The sequence below is a fragment of the Theobroma cacao genome, chromosome 7, assembly GCF_053813885.1.
Source record: "Theobroma cacao isolate CCN51 chromosome 7, ASM5381388v1, whole genome shotgun sequence".
Taxonomy (NCBI): Eukaryota; Viridiplantae; Streptophyta; class Magnoliopsida; order Malvales; family Malvaceae; genus Theobroma; species Theobroma cacao.
This window is the reverse complement of record NC_142645.1, coordinates 35,691,018-35,697,017: the sequence shown is the minus strand read 5'-3', so window position 1 is coordinate 35,697,017 and position 6,000 is coordinate 35,691,018.

Here is a 6,000-nt window from a genome sequence, read left to right as displayed (position 1 = left end):
TCCCTCAAAGAGTACTTTACACGCTTTAAGCTTTCACCTCATCTCGCTCATGTCGTGCCTTAGCTGCTTGGCCTCAACTTCCTGTCTAGCATCACGCTGGGTTAGTGCCTCGAGGGGCTCGTTGAGGGTAACTTGTAGCTCATCTGGTAGCTCAGACATATACTTCTCAAACTTGTTCGTTTGAGCCTCAACAGCCTTATAACGATCAGCTAGCCTTTTACCGTGTCAGTTAAGTCTTTATCGCTGTGAGGAGGTCTCTCGATAAAAACTTCATTTTCACCTTACCCGAACGTGTTTCTCTAGTGTTAGGAATAGAAGCAACACCCTTGGTTCCCACTCTGTTTCTTGTATTTGCTATTGTGGCTCTGATACCAAGTGTCATGGGGGTTTTCTTTTAACCCGTGTGGCCTAGCTTTTACCTTACTCAAGGGATGCTCCAACCATTGTTCCCAACAGTAGGTTGTGGTTGCCGGGTGAGCTCGGGTTGGCTAGTGCTTCCTGTGCACCAAGCGGGTTGTTTGGGCACTCTGTAGGCCCTAGTTGTGCTCAAATCTGCTTGTTATGAGGTGAGCCAATCTGGCTTGTTATGCTGTAAGCTAGTTTGTTTGCTAGGCTGTTACGCGTCAGTTTGCTTGCTAAGGTGCTACATGACAATATACCCGTTGGCCTACTATGCTATCTCGATATCCAATTGAAGTCTCAGCCCACACTGCTCATCCACCATTGAGCTGGCTCACCTACCCTTAGGCCTTGGCCCCTTGCCATCGAGCTAGGCTACCTTTTCAGAGCTTAAAGTAAAACTACCAAGAGGGGTGTGCATTGGTTGTCAAATAAAAATTCCCTCCATTTTGAAAATCAGCTAAAATATGAAGGAATGAAACAATAAAACAAAATATAAGCTAAATGAGTAAAGAGTAGAAATATAAAAAGTACTCAGCAGAATTTTTATAGAAATTTGGCTTTCCAATGCCTACATCTTCTCCTTTGATAGCACAAAAAGTTTGAATCCACTATCAACTTGCCTTTTTGACAAGGTTAGGTGTAACCTTTACAATATGCCTTTTGCAAGATCAGACGTAACCTTTACAACATTCTTTTTACAAGATCAATCAGACGTAACCTTTACAACATTCTTTTTACAAGATCAAGCATAACCTAGGCCAAGACACTACTTTTTTCAGGTAAAAATACAACCTCTAGGCAAGATGAAGCCTTTTAAAGGATCAGGTAAAACTTCTCTACCTTTTGCTTAGAGGTATAACCAATACAACAGTGGATTCTAGTGAATCACAAACTCAAAACCGTTAGAAAGTTTGATAAAAAAGTTTAGGATCAGAAAGGTGAAAGCTTTCACAGCAATATGGATGATCAAAGAATGTTTAAGCTCAAGAAAGATTAGCTAAAGAATAAAAATGTGATCTTTAAGCTCTTTGGTTGCTCAATGATGGGAACTTTTAGCTCACAGTTGTTTTTCTTGTTTTTTCGCTCTTTTCTTTTTAAAAGAAAAGTAAAAAATTTTTAAAATCCTTTTCTCTTCTTCCTTCAACGTCCTCTAAATGGATATTATTGCCTTTGAGATTTTCTACCTATTGGAATGAATTTTCAATCATTTTTTGTATGTTTCAACTAGCTTGAAAATTCTATCGTATCTTTAGAATTAGTTCTTTGTTGTTGAGTTGTCAGTTCATCGCAAAGTGTGTAGCTTTTTGTCTTTGGAGAATCGATTCTTTTATTTTGAGGTGTCGGTTCTTCTACAATTAGGTTTAAAGATGACACCCATGCAATCTTGGAGATTCAATTTTTTTGCCTAAACCCTAAACCTTAAACCCTATAAAATTTATTATCCAAGGAAAAAAATAAGTTACAAATGTTAGTTTTGGAAAAACCCTAATTGAGAGTTATGTATTTAAGTTGTGGGCAAATCCTTAAGTGTTAATATGATATTTTAGCATCTGTTCAACATTAAATAAGGCATTCTGCAACATGAGGATCAACCCCCACCAAAGGGAAGGTCATTTATTAACTTATCCAGAGACTAAATCTATGTGCTATAAGCATCAAGATCGACCCCCAGCCTTAGAGAGGTTAATCCTTGGTTCAATAAAAACTTATACAGGTTTTGTTTCTAGGGGAACCGACCACTAATTCTACAAGGGTTGATCCTGGACCCTTATTCCAACAACTTTGAGAAATTATTGAGTTACAATTTAGTCTTTATTGTCTAATGCAGTAGACTAAAAATTACTTTGAATTCTAATCAGATACACAGTATTCTTGTATATTTTTGAATATGTTTTAAATTAAAAATCCTTTTTGTTACTTAGCTTGCTTCCTTCAATACATACTCACTGAGTTTGTGAGATTTACCCCAATTACTTGTTGCCTTGTATAGATATTTATCTTTTGGGGGCTTTCGCTTGGAAGTGAGTAGCTTTTGTTTGTTTAGTAGGTTGATTTTGGCATACAGTAGGCGACACCTTGATCCGTTGTGTCCATTATATTGGTCTCAGTCTAAGTCAGTTCTTGGTTTTGAAGGCAACTATGTTGCATGTGTGTTGTATAGTTGTTTGGTAAGGGTTAAGGCCCGTTTGTTGACCAAAAAGTGGGCATTTTGTTTATAAAATGTTTTAACAATTCTGTTTTTAGTTAGGCACGAGCACCTTAACTTACGTGCTAATGTGCAAAGGATGCAAATATAGTTGTCCATATAAGTATAATATTTAAATTTCAAGCTTGTTACACATATATAACTAGATTCCAATACGTTAATATTTGTCGATCTGATATCCAATTTTTGAGGCTTGCTCAGACCTCATGGGCTTCACCTACTACACCCTTACGTCGGTAACTGTCTAGGGTTTGGGTCATTACATTGATTTTTGGATTAGTGATGGGTTCCACAAAAGTTATCCTTTTAATTTATAATATGATGGTAAAACATGGGTATAAAATTATGTCTCGTCATAAAATTAATGAAAATTGAAATGATAAAGTAACGGCAAGATTTACATGTCTTGTGAAATATATTATTTTGGGTGGAATTTCCATTTCCATTACTAATGGATCAAGAGTGAATTATAGTCAAAAGATAGGGGCTAAGAGTATTTTACCTTTAATTTTTTTATCATACGGCACATACATATCAATATAAAAATATATTTTATTTTAATTAAATCATAATTAATTATTTTTATATTATAAATAAAATTGTTTCAGTATTTTGATTAAAAATTAAGACTTTTATGCCAATATGTGCCATGTGCCCAAAAAAAATCAAGTTGGCTTACTCATTGTCATAAAATGATTAAGTGGTAGAAATTAATAGCAGAATTTTAATATCGTTATAATAAGTTGTTCTTAAATCAATTTTTACTGAATGTGTAAAATTAAATTCATTCCAATTGAGGGTAAATGGACTAATACTACTTAATTGGAATTAGTAGAATGGTAAAGTTCAAACTTTAAGCTATATATTTACTTACTCTATCCTAGAGTATTTGTCCGATATTATATTAAATAAATTCAATAGTTATACCTTTACAACTAAGGATTTTTTCAAATATTCTCTAATATGACATATGGCCTTTTAATCCTACTTATGAAATTTAAAATCTTTAGGATGTCAATCTCACCCAAATGTAGTGGATGACTTGATTTCTCATCCCAAAGCGAGTAGGTTTAAGGCTGCTCAAAAAGGGGAGGGGGAGGGGGAGGGCAAGATAGGGAATTTATCTCAAGTTTTTGGCATTGAAATAATGATAAAATTTTACAACTAATCCCTGTCAAAGTGGTGGATTTAATCCTTGTATAATAATTTGTAAAAATTAAGTCTTTGTACTTTCTAAAATTGACAATGTCAGCCTAATATAGTGTTAAAATTTTTATATTATCTATGCTGATATAGTATTTGGCTATGTTGACATGGCATTTTTTTGTTGATGCGACATTGAATCTAATGACATGACAATGATGATGTAGGATTTCACAAATAATGCAATGATAGTGCTGACATGGCATAACTAAGCACTGACATGGAATTGTCTAATGCGAAGTTGCCATGTGAAATTTATTATTGCCAAATAAAAAAAAAAGCCTAAACTACCAAAACAAGTCCAAAACATAAAATTTATTTGTGATATTATTTGGGGCTCTGGTGTTGTTGATGGAAAGCTAATGGTTTTAGGCAAGATGAAAAAAGAAACAAACTACAAATACAAAAAGGTTTTTAGGATTTAATGAAAGAGTGTTGTAAGTTAGAGAAAAATTGAATATTTGTGCTCATAATTTAAAGCAGTGAAAAAAGTGTTGTGGAATTGATCAAAAGTGACCTATCATCATTGACAAATTATCAAATTCAATGCCACATCAGTAAGAAAATGCCACATTAGCATAAATAATGGAAATTTTTTAACACTGTTAACGATTGAATTGACCTTGTCAATTTTGAAAAGTATATGAATTAAATTTTTACAAATTAATGTATAGGACTAAACCCACCACTTTGTTAAAATATAAGGATTGATTGCATAATTTGATCTAAAATAACTTTAAAAAAATTGACTTTTGACTTTGAAAAATGTTGGTTAATGAAAAGAAACTTGAAACAAAGAATCAAAACAAAATTTTCAAGGTTGAATAAAAAATATTTCGATTTTTAAAAGAAGGGATTAATCTCCCACTTAGGGGATTGATCCCTTATATGGTTTTTAGCTTGCAATAGTCATCTCAAGAAGTATCGGCTACTTTTTATCCAAAAACAACCTAACAACTAGAAGCTAACTTCAACTATAATAAGGATGCTCCCAAGACATTTAGAAGGTGAGATCAAACTTCAAGATCATATACTTAATACAGGGAGAAATTAATGAGAAAATTCTTTTTCTTAGTTGGTCATCAAGCCATCGTATACGTAACAATAAAAAACATGGCTCATTTAAGGTGTGCAAGGAAATATCAGCAAGAACGTTAAAGGAACATGTGTTTTGTTAATAATACTAAAGGAGGTTTAATTAATGGCGATGGTAGGAAAAATTCCAACAATGTGGTGATGTTGTCGATACTTTCATGAGATTTTAACAGATGTTCAAGGTGAGAAAATAATGTATGATGAATGGAATATGGCGATTCAACCAAAGGCTTAGTGTTAGCATGGCTAGATTTCAAGGGAGAAGTACGTATTGGAGAATGAGAAGAGAAAATAATAGTAAAAGACAACCATCAACGATAAGGAGAGATAGAACAAGGGAGAATAATACAAATAGCAAGCAATGTTCAAGAAAAACACCAATGTTCAAGTTCTACAAAAGAGTGAATAAGCCTAGTATGGACCCAAATACTATGCAAAGGGGGTTGCCAGTAGAAGGTTAAGGAAATGTAAAAGGGTGATCTATTTTGGAAGCCTCCATTGGTTGGAGAGGATTGTGGAAATGGTGACCGAAGAGGCAACTAAGGTTGAGGTCATTAGTGATAAACTTAGATTAGTAGACCACATAAGGATGATTATCAAAAGTCTATCCCTAAGACATATCATTATAGCATTCATTGATGCATAAGAGTTTAAAGATATGAAAAATGAAAAGTGGGGGTGGCTAAACAAATGGTTCTCCTTTGTAAAAGAATGAAGTGTAATTTTTGACACAAAGCTCAAAAGGAAATGGGTGGCGATATACGGTGTCTCGATCAATGCATGGATGTATGATATGTATGCAATACTGTTGCATATTAGGGTAGTTTAGGAGTGGTGGATGATATAACACTTAACGGTGACCATCTCAATTATGGATCCATCTTAATTTCAACCAATAGTTTAAAAAATATTGAACGAAAGGTTGAGATAGAGGTGGTTAATAAAAACTATGAGTTGCAAGTTCAAGAATTATCAATGGGTGAATATGATTTTATAGCATTTGGTTGGATTAAGGGAAGGAATATGGCTTAGTGTAATGAAGAAGAGAAGCTTGGAATGTTTGAGAAAGACTATGCAACAATTAATATAACTTA